Genomic DNA, 20,402 nt, shown 5'->3' with positions numbered 1-20,402 from the left:
TAGCGAGAGGTCTAGAAGGGGGAAAAAATGAAATTCGGGTGAAAGAAGCATTTAATGAATTATTTTGGGACGAGTACGAAATTGAGGGGTGGATCGAACAGGATATGTGTACTCTAGAGATGGAAGAGAAGGGACGAGATATAGAGAATGATTTATTGAGGGAACGGTGTTTAGAGCCAAAATAAACGATTAATGTTCGGCCTGTCATTGAAATTAAAGTTCATGAGTAGAAAGTAGGCGCTCTGCTTGACTCTGGAAGTAATCTGTCGGCAGTGTCGAAAGGTTCTGTACGTAGGGTAAAAAATAAGAAATTGGTATTACTACCTGTAAGTAGAGTAAAAATAAAAATGGCAGTTGGCGGTTTAAGTAAGCTGACAATGCAAGAAATGCTCTAGGAATTCAAGTGCAAGGAGAATCATTTTAGCATAGAATGCTTTGTAGTGAATGGACTTGTAAAAGATGTGGTGCTGGGAACAGATTGCTTATGTAAATATAAAAATTCGCTTCACTGCTTGGAAAGGTGCTTGGATTTTGAAACCGAGCGTGAAAAAAGGAAAGTAAAATCTAGGAGTCTTTCGACGGGGCACAACCAGATTGCGCACACCATAATTACACATGGATGGGATGAAGAGAACAATATGTGTGACAACATAAAGGAAATGATAGAAGCAGTCGAGTGTGTATAGGAGGTAGAGAAAAAGGAGTCATGTGAAATGTTGTGCCGTCATGAGGACGTATTTTCTGATCGTCCCGGTAAAGTAACAGACTTTGAATACTCCACGAAAGTGAAGCCGCACTAGGCGATTAAGTGGAAGCCTTATATAATTCCTATTGCTGATCGGGAATCCGTCAGGGCCAGGTTCAGGCAGACGCTAGAATGGAATATTCTAGAGCAGTGTAGCAGCGATTATTGTAATCCTATTGTAACTGTAAATAAAAAAGACAAATCGGTTAGTATCGTGTTAGACGCGCGTAAGATAAGTAAGGTAATTGTGAGAGAACTCGAGCAACCTGGTAATACGGAGAAACTGCTGCAAAACTTCAGGAACATAAAATTGATGTCTAGTGTTGACTTGACCTCAAGATTGTGGAAAATCCCACTGGCAGAAGAAAGCAGACGTTTCACAGCTTTCGTATTCGAAGGCCGATGCTACAACTTTACAGTTGCGCTGTTCGGCCTCACGATTTCAGTGGCAGCATTTGTGAGAGCGCTAAGTCATGTCTTAAGGAGAACGCTTGATTATTAAGTTGGTGACCTATGTGGACGATATTTTAATAGTCACGGAATCCTGGTACGAACTCTGTAAATTTCTGGAGGAAGTGTTTGTGGCCTCAACATGAGGTGGAATGACGTTAAAGATTGCCAAATGCGAATTTGTCCGAGCAGAAATTAAGTTTCTAGGACACACTCTTACATCTGAGGGATTTTACAGAGTACCGAGAAACTAAAATCAATCACAGATTGTAAAAGGCCAACCAACATAAAGCAATTAAAATCGTACCTCGGATTATGTGGGTTTTATCGAAAATTCTTGGGGGATGAAGAAATGAATAATCCAGATTTATGTAAATTATTAAAGAAAAATGCATCCTGGAAATGGACCAAGGAATGTGAAAATGAATTTCTGAACATAAAGGACAAACTGTTGCGAGCAAGATGCTGTATTATCCCGACATGACAACGAACGAATTTCAGCTGCTGTACGTGAAACGAGTACCGGCGGAAAGGGAAATTCGTGCAATCTGCGGGTATCTACAGAGAGCGCAAAATAATGATCCTAATCTGAAGAACATCAAAATCAACTTTGACAGCAAGTTCTATGAAAAAGACCCCTCTATTTCAAGATCCATAATGGTGTGCTGTTTCACAGAATAGACGAGATGACGGATCACTGGAGGCTGTGCTTCTCAGATATATATGTGGAACAGCTGATAGATTACGTCAATATAAGTCACGGTCATTCGGGGCCCAGAAGTGCACGGAACTCATGGAGCAATACATCCACATTAATAACCTCGCCAGACGAGTAAGCACACAGCTGGCTGCCTGTGATCGATGTCAGCGAGTAAAATGTTGTACTACAACTCAACAAGGAGAAATGCAAAGTATAATACCGACCAAGGTAGGAGAGTTACTGGCGGTTGACGGTTTTGTCCCACTGCCAACAGGACATTGCGGTATGAAGTACATATTTGTTGTTTTGGACCTCTGCTCAAAATTTATTAAACTTTATCCCATTCGGAAAGCTGACAACAAACGCAGATAGCCAAATTTCTTTAAAAACCAGAAAGGCTGTTATCTGTCAACGGATCTCAGTTTGCAACAAACGTTGGAACAAATTTCTGAACGACCAGGGTATAAAGCACATTAAAATATCCGTGTACCACCCGGCGAATAACCCTTGCGAGCGGTATATGCAAGAATTTGGACGACTGTGTCGGACTTAACGCTAGTGATAGACACTCAAAGTGAGTGGAATATGTATATTCATTTGAGGACGCCCTAAACAGCATGAAAAGTAACGCAACTGGATATTGGCCCTTGGAGGTGATGACGTTAGTCAAACCGATATTTCTCTTAATGGAAACTGTGGAGTTCCCGTATCGCCAAGCTGAGTTGGCCGCTGAAAATGAGCAGGCTGTAAAATCCCGTATGGAGAAGTTGGCAGGTGAAAGGAAGCAACGGAATGATGGGCGGTACAAACCAACTGAATACAAAATAGGAGACAAAGTCCTAGTACGAGCGAAAGAAAAGTCCAGCGAAGTAGATGGAGAAATAAAAAAGTTGTTTCAGCTGTACTATGGGCCATTTGTAGTGGCAGAATGTCAGCACCGCAATTCCTACCGACTCAAATATCGTGTTACAGGAAAACTTCTAGGATTAAGAAATTTTACAGAACTGAGACACTACATTGAGAAGAAAGCAGATTAAGAAATAAGTGTATCTGTGTTTAGATTATAAGGTTATTTGGAGGGGTAATTTTCAATGTTTTATTTCAGGATTTATTGTAGCTTGTTTGTTGTTTCTTCGCATAAGGATCTTCTTGGCACAAGGCCTGTGCAACTATAAAGAGACAGTTTAGATGCACGTTTTAATGCGACGAGGTCGGAGAACTCGATTACTTGGTGAACTGAATCAAGCCAAAAATCAGTGCGCAGTATGTGTATAAAATAGGTTTTCGGTGGGGTATAATGGATTTATTTATGTGTATGTATGTGTTACGCTTAAGTTTTTGGATAGTTTTAAGTTTGTTGTAATTTCCAAATATGTGAGCTATGGTCAGTCCAATTTGGGTGCATGGTGGTCGGAGAAATGTGGAAAATGGAAATTAATAACGTTTACCTAGGAAGGCAGATGTATCTGAGAATATTTTGGGGACTAATTAATTATTGTATGAAGTAACGATTTGTGTATGCAGCTTCACTACACGGAATTAAACGAGGGTGGAGATTTGTTCAAATTTGTTGTTAGTTTTTAGTCAGAGAGAGTTACTTAAACTAAAAGAAAATATTAATTTGTCGATTAAGTCGTTTGGGAATCCCTCAAGAGATGCATGTTTTTAGTGGGACCTGCATAACGTGCCAGAATCATTGAAGGATTTACGAGCATCTTGCAAACGCTGTAAATCAATTGTCTACTGTGTAGTTTAGATCTGTTTGTATCGATTCCACTGCGGGAAGTGTTCAGTGCAGATCCTGTGTGGTTTCGGTAAGTGTTTGTTTTGTGGTATCTTCCCCGATTCGAATTCCAACAGATTGTCTCCCGCAAAACGATGGCGATGGAATGCAGAGCCATACAGAATTTCGGCGGGGAACTCGGCTCCGAATACGCTCCTGGAAATTGAAATAAGAACACCGTGAATTCATTGTCCCAGGAAGGGGAAACTTTATTGACACATTCCTGGGGTCAGATACATCACATGATCACACTGACAGAACCACAGGCACATAGACACAGGCAACAGAGCATGCACAATGTCGGCACTAGTACAGTGTATATCCACCTTTCGCAGCAATGCAGGCTGCTATCCTCCCATGGAGACGATCGTAGAGATGCTGGATGTAGTCCTGTGGAACGGCTTGCCATGCCATTTCCACCTGGCGCCTCAGTTGGACCAGCGTTCGTGCTGGACGTGCAGACCGCGTGAGACGACGCTTCATCCAGTCCCAAACATGCTCAATGGGGGACAGATCCGGAGATCTTGCTGGCCAGGGTAGTTGACTTACACCTTCTAGAGCACGTTGGGTGGCACGGGATACATGCGGACGTGCATTGTCCTGTTGGAACAGCAAGTTCCCTTGCCGGTCTAGGAATGGTAGAACGATGGGTTCGATGACGGTTTGGATGTACCGTGCACTATTCAGTGTCCCCTCGACGATCACCAGTGGTGTACGGCCAGTGTAGGAGATCGCTCCCCACACCATGATGCCGGGTGTTGGCCCTGTGTGCCTCGGTCGTATGCAGTCCTGATTGTGGCGCTCACCTGCACGGCGCCAAACACGCATACGACCATCATTGGCACCAAGGCAGAAGCGACTCTCATCGCTGAAGACGACACGTCTCCATTCGTCCCTCCATTCACGCCTGTCGCGACACCACTGGAGGCGGGCTGCACGATGTTGGGGCGTGAGCGGAAGACGGCCTAACGGTGTGCGGGACCGTAGCCCAGCTTCATGGAGACGGTTGCGAATGGTCCTCGCTGATATCCCAGGAGCAACAGTGTCCCTAATTTGCGGGGAAGTGGTGGTGCGGTCCCCTACGGCACTGCGTAGGATCCTATGGTCTTGGCGTGCATCCGTGCGTCGCTGCGGTCCGGTCCCAGGTCGACGGGCACGTGCACCTTCCGCCGACCACTGGCGACAACGTCGATGTACTGTGGAGACCTCACGCCCCACGTGTTGAGCAATTCGGCGGTACGTCCACCCGGCCTCCCGCATGCCCACTATACGCCCTCGCTCAAAGTCCGTCAACTGCACATACGGTTCACGTCCACGCTGTCGCGGCATGCTACCAGTGTTAAAGACTGCGATGGAGCTCCGGATGCCACGGCAAACTGGCTGACACTGACGGCGGCGGTGCACAAATGCTGCGCAGCTAGCGCCATTCGACGGCCAACACCGCAGTTCCTGGTGTGTCCGGTGTGCCGTGCGTGTGATCATTGCTTGTACAGCCCTCTCGCAGTGTCCGGAGCAAGTATGGTGGGTCTGACACACCGGTGTCAATGTGTTCTTTTTTCCATTTCCAGGAGTGTATGTGGAGCGCCGCTGGAGAGACTTCTTTGTGGCGGAGAAGTTCTGTGGAAGTGAGCGCAGTGGCGCTGATATTTGTGCGGCATTTCAATAGACAGTCAATTTCGATAAATATATTGTTTCATTTGGCATTTAATTAACATGCCGCAATTCGTAATTTACGTTAGATATAAGTTTCTTTAAATTTAAAAAATGCTGCATCAACGCCTCTACAAATATGAGTAATTACAGTATTGATCTGGCGCTTAGGGTATTTATGTTATTGTATTGTGAATTTGTGTTTTTTTTTTTTTTTTTTACTTTTGGATGCTACTTCATAACTTATCTGGCACGCCATCGTGCTATGAAGTGGGGGTGCGTGAGTTAACGTGCTTTTCGCTCTCATTTAAGTATATGGCGGAAACAGAAAACCTTCCAAGAATTTTGAAACGAATCCTGTCGTCCAGGACAGCGTGCCAGAAAGAGAGCAGATTCACCACGAGATGGAGAAATTCACAGGTATCTATTGTACTGAATGAGGTCAGGCTGATCGGGCCTAAGCTTTGTAGTGTGCGAGTGAGACAGACGAGAACCTACGTCATACTGAAACCCCTAGGAGCTGTTTGTGCCAAGGGAGGCTTGTTGTTGTTGTGGTCTTCAGTCCTGAGACTGGTTTGATGCAGCTCTCCATGCTACTCTATCCTGTGCAAGCTTTTTCATCTCCCAGTACCTACTGCAACCTACATCCTTCTGAATCTGCTTAGTGTATTCATCTCTTGGTCTCCCTCTACGATTTTTACCCTCCACGCTGCCCTCCAATACTAAATTGGTGATCCCTTGATGCCTCAGAACATGTCCTACCAACCGATCCCTTCTTCTGGTCAAGTTGTGCCACAAACTTCTCTTCTCCCCAATCCTATTCAATACTTCCTCATTAGTTATGTGATCTACCCATCTAATCTTTAGCATTCTTCTGTAGCACCACATTTCGAAAGCTTCTATTCTCTTCTTGTCCAAACTATTTATCGTCCATGTTTCACTTCCATACATGGCTACACTCCATACGAATACTTTCAGAAATGACTTCCTGACACTTAAATCAATACTGGATGTTAACAAATTTCTCTTCTTCAGAAACGCTTTCCTTGCCATTGCCAGCCTACATTTTATATCCTCTCTACTTCGACCATCATCAGTTATTTTGCTCCCCAAATAGCAAAACTCCTTTACTACTTTAAGTGCCTCATTTCCTAATCTAATTCCCTCAGCATCACCCGACTTAATTAGACTACATTCCATTATCCTTGTTTTGCTTTTGTTGATGTTCATCTTATATCCTCCTTTCAAGACACTGTCCATTCCATTCAACTGCTCTTCCAAGTCCTTTGCTGTCTCTGACAGAATTACAATGTCATCAGCGAACCTCAAAGTTTTTATTTCTTCTCCATGAATTTTAATACCTACTCCGAATTTTTCTTTTGTTTCCTTTACTGCTTGCTCAATATACAGATTGAACAACATCGGGGAGAGGCTACAACCCTGTCTTACTCCCTTCCCAACCACTGCTTCCCTTTCATGCCCCTCGACTCCTATAACTGCCATCTGGTTTCTGTACAAATTGTAAATAGCCTTTCGCTCCCTGTATTTTACCCCTGCCACCTTTAGAATTTGAAAGAGAGTATTCCAGTCAACATTGTCAAAAGCTTTCTCTAAGTCTACAAATGCTAGAAACGTAGGTTTGCCTTTCCTTAATCTTTCTTCTAAGATAAGTCGTAAGGTCAGTATTGCCTCACGTGTTCCAGTGTTTCTACGGAATCCAAACTGATCTTCCCCGAGGTCAGCTTCTACTAGTTTTTCCATTCGTCTGTAAAGAATTCGTGTTAGTATTTTGCAGCTGTGACTTATTAAGCTGATAGTTCGGTAATTTTCACATCTGTCAACACCTGCTTTCTTTGGGATTGGAATTATTATATTCTTCTTGAAGTCTGAGGGTATTTCGCCTGTTTCATACATCTTGCTCACCAGATGGTAGAGTTTTGTCAGGACTGGCTCTCCCACGGCCGTCAGTAGTTCCAATGGAATATTGTCTACTCCGGGGGCCTTGTTTCGACTCAGGTCTTTCATTGCTCTGTCAAACTCTTCACGCAGTATCATATCTCCCATTTCATCTTCATCTACATCCTCTTCCATTTCCATAATATTGTCCTCAAGTACATCGCCCTTGTATAGACCCTCTATATACTCCTTCCACCTTTCTGCTTTCCCTTCTTTGCTCAGAACTGGGTTTCCATCTGAGCTCTTGATATTCATACAAGTCGTTCTCTTATCTCCAAAGGTCTCTTTAATTTTCCTGTAGGCGGTATCTATCTTACCCCTAGTGAGATAGGCCTCTACATCCTTACATTTGTCCTCTAGCCAAGGGAGGCTTAGCAGTGTTAAATATGGCGGACCTAAGATCGGCCATAAAGGGAAACATTTATGAAAGCTATTTAATTCCGTAGTAACGCAGGGAATCAAGCCACAGTAATTTTAATCTGCCATCCTTGATAAATTTTGATGGTGATCCTAATAAAACTTGAATACTGATCATATCTATAATAGTTCAGGATTTACTGTTAAAATGAAATTAACAAGTTTTCTAACAAAGATCTGAATGCTAAAATCTGTTCGTTTTGGTCGACCTTAACGATCGATATTTCATATAGAAGAGCATCATTAAAATGACAATCGTTGTAAATGTCATCATTTCCGCCACATAAAAACACATTGAACGATGACAGAATGACACCTTACTGAATCATTAGGTAATAGAATATTTGTTGTAAAGTTTAGTGCATAATAGTTACTTTGTTCTTTATTTGTTTATCAGAAAGCACATTGGTGCAAGGCTACTGGCCATGACATTCGAAGTTAAGAAGGAAATCGTACTGGTTTTACGTAACAGAATTTAACATTACACGTTATATGGATATTATTGTTACTTTATTTGGAATGCGAAAGTGGTCAAGCTTTGATTATTTAAATATTTTAAAATGTAAAACGATGTAGAATAAGCTGTAGCCAGCCAGAAGGACGGCTTCAGGGAGGGGAACTGCACTAGTCAGTTGAGTGACGATGTTCGGCACGCGGGGGACGCGGTCGGAGGCGGGCAGAGGGACTCTGCTGGTGCAGACGCGAAAGCGGACATTTCAGCTGGAGACGCCAAAGTGGGCAGTTCTGGTCTACACACCAAAGGGTGCAGTGCGGATTGAGACGCGTAAGCGGACAGGCAGTCTTTAGGTAGCTAGGAAGTTAAACGACTTTGAACATTTCGACTTGGGTGGTAAAGCGGTGCTTGGTCTCTGAGCGTTGAGCAGCCGCGCGCCTGGTGTGAGGTCTAACTTTTCGCGCAGATAACGAGGTGGAGTATAGGACTTGTATTTCGCGATGAGATTGTAAATGATCGAGCTGTGTCAAATTTATATGCGCTCGAGTGTAACAGTTACTGTAAATATGACCATTTTCGCTATTACTTTGCTTTCTGGGTAAACATTATTCTAACCAAATCGCAACTGTGTGGCCTACATCATTCATGGGTCGTTACTTTAGCTTCCGATATTAGTATTACTGTTATTATGTATTATGTTAACCTTGTAAGTTTCATACAATTTCGGAAACTTCCAATCAGCTAGATAATTTATCCGACAGGTCACAAGTGTCTAATTTAGGGCGTGTAATATGGCACGTGCGATTCAACCGCTTGGAGAGTTTCAGCCAAGATATTTCGACGAAGAGGAACCGCATGTGAACCCGAACATCTTCGGGATGTTAGATCGCAAAATGCAGCGCTCATCGATCAGACGTCTGTTTGCGGACTGGAGATTTGGTGGAATGGCTCATGCCTTGTGACCCTTACGCAGGAGAGGATTGGTCTCTTATTACTCCTTGTTTTCTTCTTTCGGACCTCCTCTTCCATGTATTAGTTGAATAAGGTTTGGTAGTTTTATAAAATTTATAGCTGTAAACTTAGAACACTGTCTTGGAGGTACTTCTTTTAAGCCTAGAATTTCTTCAGTCAGGCGATCATTTTCATATCCTCTTGGTCATTCATTACGTTGAAGCTTTTCACTGTATAATTATTTTAAAACAAGTCTCAGAAAGTATACTACGTTGCTACGGTGTGAATAGGTGTACCAAGTCAGTGATTGTATTCCTTTCTTTATTCTTTGTGTAGTTTCATGTGGTACCACTGCCGTCGCACCACTGCCATGTATTGTATTGACAGCCATTTCCGATTTTTTATCTTTAACACGAGGTAACTAATGTGTGGTCTAATGAGTCCTTTGTCTCGTCATCTTGTGTGTAACAAAGCCTAGAGCATTATCGGTTAGATCGTTATTCAGGCCGCTCCTTCTGTTCCTGGAGTAGAGTAGGCGAGTACAGCAGACTTTTGTGAATTAATTTTGCGAGTTCAAAACAAGAGCGACTTACTATCAGTTATCTGAGTGGTTAATAGTTCAATTAGTAAGTTTATTGCTTGTTTGGGTATTACAGTACAGCGTTCTGATAACTGTGTAGTGTAAAGTAGTACCATCTTTGATATGACTTAGGACTGCCATTGCTGCGTTCGGATGCAGGCTGAGTTGGTGACCCTGCTCTCAACTCCAGGCTGGCTTCAGTCACGTGACTTGGGACTGTTTCAAATGGACATCACTACTGGGGATCAGACGTGGGGATCATAGGGACACCTTACACATCGCAAGTGTCCCCCGTCGGTGCATTACTGTTGATGCCGCTGTTACTGTCCGTGCTGAGATTGACCTCTCACCACTGGTCGAGAGAGCGGTCGTTCCAGGGTGTGGCAGGTAGCAAAAGCCTTTCCATGTTGACGTTAAAAAAAAATCTCCCTAGTTCGTCTAAGAAACAGGTTCCAGGCGCTATCTGCGGCTGATACACGTCTTGAGCCAGAGGCAGCAGCTTGTCCTGTTTCAAAAAACGCCTTTCAGCCTGTAAGATCCAGGTAGGCACAGAGTGCGGGATTATTGGTAGCTGGGAACTCCAGTGAATGTTAGGGGCGTTTGGGGCCTCTTAAGGATTTGGCAGCCACGATCAAGAAATCTAGTTTTCACTCTGCATACGTAATGGGGTGAGTCATCCAAGACGTGACACGGGTTGTAACACCATAACTGTAGTACTCTATTGATTTATTTTGCTTTTGTTTATTTGATGTTACTTCGTTGAGCTTATGTAAATGTGTTTGATTGAATCGATAACACAGAATTGTATACTCCTTTCTTTGTAAAAAATTTGACGTCTTGATTTGATTCTATGCAATGTAGTGTATCTGTCATTTAAATTCTTTGCCCCATTTGGAGGGAACAAAACTTACTATATATATTTGTAATTTCTGAATGAATAATTTTTAGTAGAAATGTCAGTATGTGGAAATGATCTGTTTTATTGAATGAATTTGATTGCTGCTATGTAAACTGCTGATCCTCACTTAGGGCTCTTAGTTAGTTTGTATGTAAAAGGTGTAGTGGTTCCCCTCGGGAACGGAACTGTGTAGCGCGCGCAAATTGTAGTTAGCCTAGGCAGAAAAGGTGGAACAAGAGTCAGTCAGGGACGAGTTACGAGTCGCGGACGAGCCACCAAACTGTGCACTGCCCATGTAAAAGTTGTACATTGTGCTGGTTCCGAAAGAGGCTTTTGCTGCCGCATTCCAATGCCTCGGACGGATGGATAAACAGCTAGACCTATTCTGGAATTGGTATCTATCATCTCCACCAAGAAGGGACAGAGTCCAGCAATTCTGCTTGCAAATCCACCTACCAACATGCAGTTGCCACCACATTGCGCAGTCACTATAATGGAGCACTATATTAATGTACAGTGAAGGATCAGCTCATTGGATGTTTTAGTGTGCACAAATATAAGGTAACTTATAACTGAATTTATGTACCTACCTTAATTTTTTCCTTATCATAACACCTCTCAGGTTCCTCTCCGTTTGAACTTAAGTGATTACCGAGTGTCCCTACTGAAAGAACATTAAAGACCGGTGTTCTTGCTAATTGATGCCTCTTGAACATTGTAAAAAGAAAGTTAAAGTTAATGAGGCAAGAGAGTGAGTTAAAGTTAATGATGCTTGCTGAAAATAATTTTCCTAGTAAAACTGCTTATTAATGTGTTGTTGCCAACTTCAAATTAAAAGTTATGAATACTGAGGCTTATAAAGTTTTTCTTAGAAAATGATCACATTACTGCCTGTTGTAAATCGCAGAAAGTGAGTCAGTATCTTACATATATGTTAATTTTGTCTCTCACGGTAATAAAAGTGGATAACTTCAGTTGTGAAACGTTATATACACATGTTTCCTAAGTGTTTGTCTCTCTTGTGTATTAGAAGTGCATATTAATAGTATAACAGGATCCACAGTTTGTCTATTGTGTTAATGCTAGGTAATAAGTAATGGAAAGGCCACTAATTATGAAAACTATAATTTCTTTATTCAAATGATAGTGAGAAGCAACTTGTTAGTGGATTTCAATTAACTTTCATTTGAAATAGTAAAGTACTTAACTGAGGGAGACTTTACCTATGTTCAATTTATGATCCCGCAGTGAATGTTAACAGTAATGTTATAAAGACCATACAGTTTCAACAAGCCCTCAAAGTAATAGTGTGTTTCGATATCTGTTATAATTTTGCAAATAGTTTGTGCTGCTCTAACTGTTAGTTTCAATCTTACCGTCTTACCGTAAACATATGTATGTGTCAGAGTTCATTACACTGGCGTGTGAAAAAGTATAGGTTGTGTTTATCCGTTAAAGTTACTAATAACTATTTTCTTGAATGAGAATGTTAATCATTCTCTTGCCTAGTTAGGCTGGCGATCGTTTTCTTTATCCGTTAAACAGTGCAGTGAATGTTCAACTTAAATTGAATGTTCAACTTAAATTGAAAATTAAAGATATCAATACTTAATAGCAACTAAAATGGAACGGAAACTAGAAATGAATCTAGATACGTGAGAGCAGAATGCAATCGAGAGTAGTTCAGGCAGCACATAACAGATGGCATTGTGCGCGAGTTAAATTATGTACGATACCATGCCGATGTCAAGAAACAGATAGAAGCTATGCATGTCGCGCGTACTAAGCAAGATAATATGAGTGATGTTGTGGAAGATAGTGGCTATGTTAATGAATCGTGGGATTTGTTTGAGTCACCAAAAACTGAAAGGGAAGTAGGACTCGAACGCGAAAATGTGGTAGAAAATGAAAGTGAAAAGACACCAGATGTGACTGATTTGTTCAAGATGTTGTCTCCGCAATTTGCAACACAAAATGCAGCACTGGGACAACAAAATGAGCAGACAATGACAATATTAAGGCACGAATTACAGCAGAAAGTAAACAAATCGAAATGCAGAGTACCAGACTTAGTAAACAAATTGAAGAAATCAACTCAAGGGTAGGAATAGTGAGTAACGAAATCAAAATTATTAAAAAGCGAAATTACTGTCATCAATAGCAATATTACCAATGTACAAGGTCAAATTGATGACATTAACGAAAGAGTGGACAGTGAAGTAATTAAAATTCAAGATCAAATAGAACCCTTAGTCTGTACTAAAGTGGACGAAAAGGTATTTGGTATTAAATCCGAAATACAAACAGAATGTAATGCGGAATTTGCACAGATTAAACAATCTGTAACAAAAAAGTAGGGAACTAACCAAACAGATTGTTAATTGCGAAAAGAAGTGTGACCATAACACTTCACAAATCGCAGGCAAAATGTATGACTTGGAAAGAAAAATACAAACAAGACCTACACAATTTACAGAAAGGATCCCTTTCCGTAAAATATTAGAGGGCGAGGAAAAATTCGATCCTGCAAAGAGACATATCGGATGGCACCCCCTTGATTTTGTAAAGAACTGCGAAAGGAACCTTCCTGAATATTTATATGACCAGGGAAAAATTAATGTTGTAATCAGTGCAATACCGGGAGAAGCAAAAAGGTGGGGGTTGAATCTGGATACAAACCAGATGTCTTTTGAAAATTTTAAGCAAAAATTTATTGACGAGTACTGGTCAGAACAAAAGCAAGACCAGTTGTGGCGTGAGTTCCTAATGGTCAGGTTGTATGATATCAGGCATAGACAAACCATGAAAAAGTTTTGCGAATCGTGGTACAGAAAACTAATACACGTAAGAGCAAGAAGAACTGAAGCCGAGATCGTTTGGGTTATTTGGCAGAAACTGCCTGAGGACTCTAAACGGTATGTTGGGAGTACCTACAGGAGATTTTCTGCGTTCTTGGAAAGGGTAGAGGATGAAGATCACTGGCGAAGAAATCGCGAGTCCCGTCCCCATAATAACAACAATTATTTGCGAGAAAGCAGTGACCAAAACGAACGACCTGAAAACGATAGATTTCGTGTAAACACGATTCAAAGACGTCGTGCGAGAGGTAGAGGAAATTATATGACGCGTGGCAGAGGCTACATGGCGCAGAATTTTCTAACTAGAGACGAAATTGAAAACTGAAAACCGCATGTATTACGGGCCGGATTCACGCGGAGATCGGTTTTGGGCCCAAAGAAAATATGTGAAATAATAGATTCGAGAAGGAAAGATGTAAAGCACAGGGCAGAAAGGTTAAGACGCGTCTATGGAAGACGGGCGCAGAGTGATACATAGTGGCGTTCCCAGTGCGAAGTCACGTGACCGTTTGTGCTCGGGGCAGCGGTTGCCGGAGCAGCGTACATTGCACTTGGCAGCACACACAAATGGCAGAAGTCAGAACAAGATGGCTGCCGTAGAGAGAAACAGAAGAGACGGGATCGGACACTTCCGTTGGATGGTTTCAGTAGTAGATGAATGTAAAAATGGAAATAAAGTTAATATATCATATGATAAGGATAACTCAGTATCGGAATCGTGGGAAAAGACTTTATTAAAGAATGAAAGGGAGCCAGAAAAGGCGATTGAAAAGGGGAATATTTGTACTGTTAATGATGTGTATGAGATAGAAGACGCAGATGTGGGGGAGGTTATGGTGAATAAATGGGAAAGGAAGGTAAAATATTCCACGCATAAGACGTGTGGACAATTAATAATAGATGAAAGCGATGTAAAGAAGGACGATAGTAAACATGATATAAGCAGTACAGATAAAATCACTGTTGATGGAAAGGTGTTTTGTGGTTCTGATGCAGAAGAGTCTAGTAGGAATTTCGCACGGTTATCTGAAATTGACAGTAAAGGAAACAGTGAAATGAAGGTTATCCAAGCATATGACGATTATACTAAGTATGAAGTTAAGGCTGAAATCCTTCAAAGTGATACAACAGAAGTGCCTGAGTCACCAAACGATGTGTGGTGTGTAGAAAATGAGTCGGAAAACGAAGTGGCTCAAACATCTAGTGATAATCTGCCTCACTGTTTAAAAGTTGCTTTCCTGCTCGAATCTGATAACGAAATAGAACCTAGTGTTAGCTCAGATGAAGGAGATATTTCAGATTTAGATACATATGAGTTTCCGGAGGTCGACAAACATAATTATACCTTTACAGAAAGAGGTTACGAAAAAGTTAATTTTTTCGAAACAAAATCCGGAATGCATAACCGAAACAAAACCGAAAGAGTCGCCAGATGACACTATATTAGGGCAAGCTTTGCTTAATGTAATGAAAGAAATAGATTTACAGAAACCTAAAGAACCTCCAGATATAAATATAGTAGAACATGAATTGTTGAAAATCTGTAAAGATATAGAAGTCAACAAACCCAAAAAGCCACCTGATATACAACAGAAATCAGTAGGTAATATTTCCTGGAAAGACTTTATGGTTGAGCAGGATCTGTTATGGGAAGAAGAGGAGGAAAAGGAACACAGAATTATTAAACAAACTACAATACCTGTAAATTTTTATAACACTGAGCTGCAAGTGCTTTCAGACACAGGATCCGAAATCAGTGCCATATCAGAATCTTTCTTTGGTCATATTTCATGTAAACCAGGACTAGTAATAATGTCTGTGAGTGGGGTAAACATTATAGGAGCTACTGGTAGGTCCAGCAAGCCCATTCAAAAACAAGTATTGATGGACTTTGAAATAGGAAGTAAAAAAATTTGAACATGATTTTTTAGTGGTCGCTGAACTAAGAGCGGAAATGATTCTAGGTATTGATTGGCTAGACAAGGAAAAAGTAATTTTAGATTGTGGTAGTGGAACTGTTAAGATTAATAGGGAAACCAAAACAATATAAATTAAATTTGAAGTTGACAACCAGGTCCAAGATCTCAATGTAGAGCCCATATTGTTAAAAATGGAATCTGAAAATGTTGGTTTATCCCAACTATATGAAATATACCATGTGAAAGATATATTGCAGGATGATAAAAAAACTGGCAGCTTTAGGGAAATTGTTGATGTTATCCAACAAATCTCATATGAACAGAAAGGGGATTTATTTAATATCTTGAATAACAATAAGGAAGTATTCTCTGATAAACCAGGTGTCATAGATAGCTTTGAGTACCGTATGGATGTCCTGGAACATGAACCATTCTTTGTCAGTCCATATCCAATACCTATAGCTAAGAAAGAAGCAGTACAAGCTGAAATTGATAAAATGTTGGAATGGGGAGTAATAGAGAGAAGCAATAGTGAATACAATAGTCCACTTATTATAGTCAATAAGAAGGATGGAGGCGTAAGAGTAGTCATTGATGCACGGACACTGAATAAAAGGAGAGAAGTAGACAGACCTGAAAATTTAGATGATTTATTACAAAAGTTCTATAATGTAAAATATCTAACTAGTTTCGACCTCACTGCTGGATATTGGCAAATCCCATTACACAAAGATTCTAGGAAATATACAGCTTTCTTGTTTACAGGAAAATGTTACCAATACAAAGTTGTACCATTTGGTTTAAATACCTCTGTTTCTGTTTTCTTTAGGGCTTTGGATTCTGTTTTAGGAAAAGAACTTTGTGCCAGATTGACTGTATATGTGGATGACTTTTTGATTGGTACTGATAACTGGGAAGAACATTGCGACCTGTTAAACAAAACCCTTATTGCTCTTCAAGAAGGGGGCATGACTTTAAAGTTAAAAAAGTGTGAATTTGTGAGACAAGAAATTAAATTTTTAGGACACATAATAACCACATCTGGGATTGGCAAAGACCCAGAAAAGCTTAATGCCATTGAAAAGTGCCCTCCTCCAAAGAACAGGAAACAGTTGAAAGCGTTTTTAGGTCTTCGTGGGTTTTACCGCAAATTTGCGAAGGGGCAAGCTTTCAACAGCTCACATTTGAATAGCTTTTTGAAGAAAAATAGTGTATATGTTTGGACATATGAATGTCAGAAATATTTTGAAAATTTAAAAACTAAATTAGTAAGGGAAAACATTTTACATCATCCAGTTTCAAGTGAGCCATTCCACTTGATTACAGACAGTAGTGCTTATGGTATTGGTGTTGAAATATTTCAGGAAAAACACAGAATCTGTGGAAACAGTACATAAGACCATTGCTTTTGCTAGTAGAACTTTAACTAAATATGAGAAAAACTATACTACTTCAGAGAAAGAGGCTTTAGCTATCATTTGGGGACTAAAGAAATTTAGGAATTATTTATGGGGACATAAAACTATAATTCATACAGACCACGACGCCTCTTGAAAAAAGGCCTTTTGAAAACCTGTCGACTGTTTACCGGCAGGTTGAGTCGATGGGCCCTGTACTTACAACAGTTTGATTATGAGATATTATATATTAAAGGTAGTGACAATTATGTAGCTGACGCTTTATCATGGTTACCTGAGTGTATGAACAACTTACCAAGGGAATATAATGAAGATGGCAAATTTCATATAAGGTATATTAAGGAGGTTCCAGGTAGGAAAAGAATAGAGCAAATTTGTAAAAGCATGAGGTTCCACCAGAATGAGGATGGAATATGGAAGTCAGTGAAAGTTAATTTTAGTAATCCTAATTACCCACAAATCAGTAGATTTTACAAGATATTTAATGGAATTTTATATAGGAGAAGGAATACCAGCACTGAAGAATGGAAGGTGTGATGGCGTAGGCAATTTGAGACTGAAGTGATTGGTTATTTTCATCTTGCTTTAGGGCATTGTGATCCCAAGAAATGTATTGAAAAGTTAACTGATGTGGTTGCGTTTAATGTAGGTGCTACTAAGAAAATTACTGAGAGAATAAGATCTTGTGATATATGTCAGAGGGCAAAAGTAACAAATAGAGTAAATCAATGTTTTATGCAGAATACAGTACCAGAGGACACATTAGAATTACTGTCAGTGGATCTGTATGGTCCTTTACCTAAAACCTCAGGTAACTGGTCTTACATTGTTGTAGTGTTGGAAGTGTTCTTCAAATTTATTAAATTATATTTAATCAGGAAAGCCACTGCTAAAGCAGTATTTTAACACCATTGGTAAATCTAAAGCAGTTTTGTCTCACTATGGATCACAGTTTATCTCAAAAATCTGGAAGGAAGGCATGAAGAAACATGATCTTCAAGTTAAATATATTTCAGCTTACCACCCAGCTAGTAAACCTGTTGAAACATATATACGTGAATTAGGAAGATTAGGTAGAACCTACTGTCACCATAACCATAAGGCCTGGGGCAGATTTGTAAGTGACTTTGAAAAGACAATGAACACTTTATACCATGAAACCACCGGTTTTACCCCTGAAGAAATTCTGTTGCACCGTAAAAGTATTATTGAAGAGATCTTGCAATTCCCACCTATTGTAGGAATTAACCTGCATGAGAAAAAAGAATTAGTTAAGAAAAGAATGAAAGAGAAAGCGGCCGCTAGATCCAAAAGGCATGATAATAACCTCAAAACAACTAAATTTAAGCTTGGAGATTATGTCTTAGTGAAGACCCATGAAAAATCAAGTGAAATTAATAATGCAATTTCTAAATTCAAATACATTTACAATGGGCCTTTTGAAGTGCAAGGAACTCCACATGCAAATGCTTATTTTCTTGTGTACACTAGGTCAAGGAAGCCTTTAGGAGTTAGAAAATCAGTTGACCTGAAATTGTATGTCCACAGAAACCAATGATGAATGAAATGTAGTACCCTCAGGGGACATGCACTCTTTGCGTTGTCAGGTGCCTGACGAGCACCAGGGACCTGAGTCGTTGCCACCACTACTTCCATTTCTTTTCGTGCTACCAACCTCCCTCTTCATCATTCAGAACTTTTACTATCTTCTTTCCTTCTTCTCTATCAAAGTAAACTGAATAGTGTAGAAATAATGTAAGATACTGTGTATTGTTTGAGGACAAGCAAATGAATAATTAAAATTGGGCACACTAGAAAATGACCAATATGAATGAAAGTGTAGTGGGTATTGTAGAGGAAAAATGTAACTGAAAAGTAATTGGAAAGAGAAATATTAATGAGAAAAGGTAAGAATACTGAAAACAACGTAAATGAATACTATAATATGACTAAATGTAAATGTTTTTGAAAATAGGGATAAATATGATGTTGAAAAAACTTTGTGTGTTAAAAACTGTGGAGATGAACTTGACTAATGTGTGTAAGATAGATGTGAGATGTATATGTCTTGTGCCACAAAAAGGTGGCAGAAATCGCTTGCAATAGGATATAAAATTATTGTCCTGTAATGACCTAACAGTGTGAAAAAGCAATGACAAATGAGTAGTAAAAATACTTTATCCTAACTTGATCCAGAATATGACATTTAAATTTACTCTATTAATGATATGTACATTGCCTGATTTTGTCATGGTGTAAAGAAAAATTGAATATTACCGGTGTCTAATTACTGTTTCAAAGTTGCAGGTTTTATGTTTTATACCATTAAAGCAAATTTTACCAAAGATATAAAAATCGTAGAGGGAGACCAAGAGATAAATACACTAAGCAGATTCAGAAGGATGTAGGTTGCAGTAAGTACTGGGAGATGAAGAAGCTTGCACAGGATAGAGTAGCATGGAGAGCTGTATCAAACCAGTCTCAGGACTGAAGACAACAACAACAACAACAACCAAAGATGTGATATAAGGATGAAAAAACCTGGAGATGATGACAATAAACTGCTGAAAAAATATGTTGTTCGGCAGCAAAACGAGACAACAGAATAAAAATGCTGTGGTCCTGAAGTTGAGAGCTACCAAATATACTGTGTGAGCAGTAGCAAAAGGACTTGCCATTGTGGGGCAAGATGTTGATAAGTGCTCACGAACTGCCAAATCTAAAGGAGGGGGCAGTGTATTAATTTAAAAATTTGTTTTTTAGTGTTCTTAATCTAAATTGTGTTTTTGTGTCTAAATGTTTACATACAAAGACTGACAAACCAATAAGGGGCAGAATGTGTAACATGGACTGCTAGTGCTGAGGCAAGCAGTGAAGTAAGTTATGTTTTTTGGTCAATGTGTTATGAACTAACTATTGTTATTGAAGTCAGTGAAAAGTTGTTACAAAATATGTATGCATTCTTGTTCAAATAGTTATAGATGTTTTGAGAGTAGGTTTTCTTATGTAACTTAAAAAATTGGTTTATCTTGCTTTAAAAGACAGTAGTGATGATTAAAAATAGGTTCTGAATATGTTAGTGTGTTTATGTGCAACAAACACTTTGGACTGCTATTAATGAAGAGCAGCTTTAAAGTTAAAAAAATTTTGAAACAAAAATCTTGAAAAGTTAATTTTGTGTTTAAGGAATCAGTTGGAAAATGTTCTCATACCTGTTTTGTGTAAATATTGGTACGTAGGTGGATGCAAAATGAATTTTTTTTAACATTCCATTAATTGCTGAACCTTGTAAAATGTACCATGATCATTAATATGCTTGTGTGTCTGAAAATTTACATTCCTTTAAAAATATTGAAAGACAAACTTCTGTTTTGCTAAGTTAAAATGTTCTGTGCTATTGTATATGTGTTTACTTTTTTTATTTTATTTGAAGGCTATACATTTTCTATTAATATGCAGATTTATTTTGGGTACTGTTTGTCTATTTCTTGAACAGTATGTGCATGAAATGAACATGCTTAAAGATATCTTGTGTAACGATGCAAAATTAGTTTCGTTAAACCAGTGTGAAAAGGAAAATTACTGTAAATATCTTATTTGGAAAATGTTTTTGGAAGAAGTGT

The sequence above is a fragment of the Schistocerca americana genome, chromosome 3 (assembly GCF_021461395.2).
Source record: "Schistocerca americana isolate TAMUIC-IGC-003095 chromosome 3, iqSchAmer2.1, whole genome shotgun sequence".
NCBI classification, from domain to species: Eukaryota; Metazoa; Arthropoda; class Insecta; order Orthoptera; family Acrididae; genus Schistocerca; species Schistocerca americana.
The sequence above is the reverse complement of the archived record's forward strand: the minus strand, read 5'-3'. Positions refer to the sequence as shown.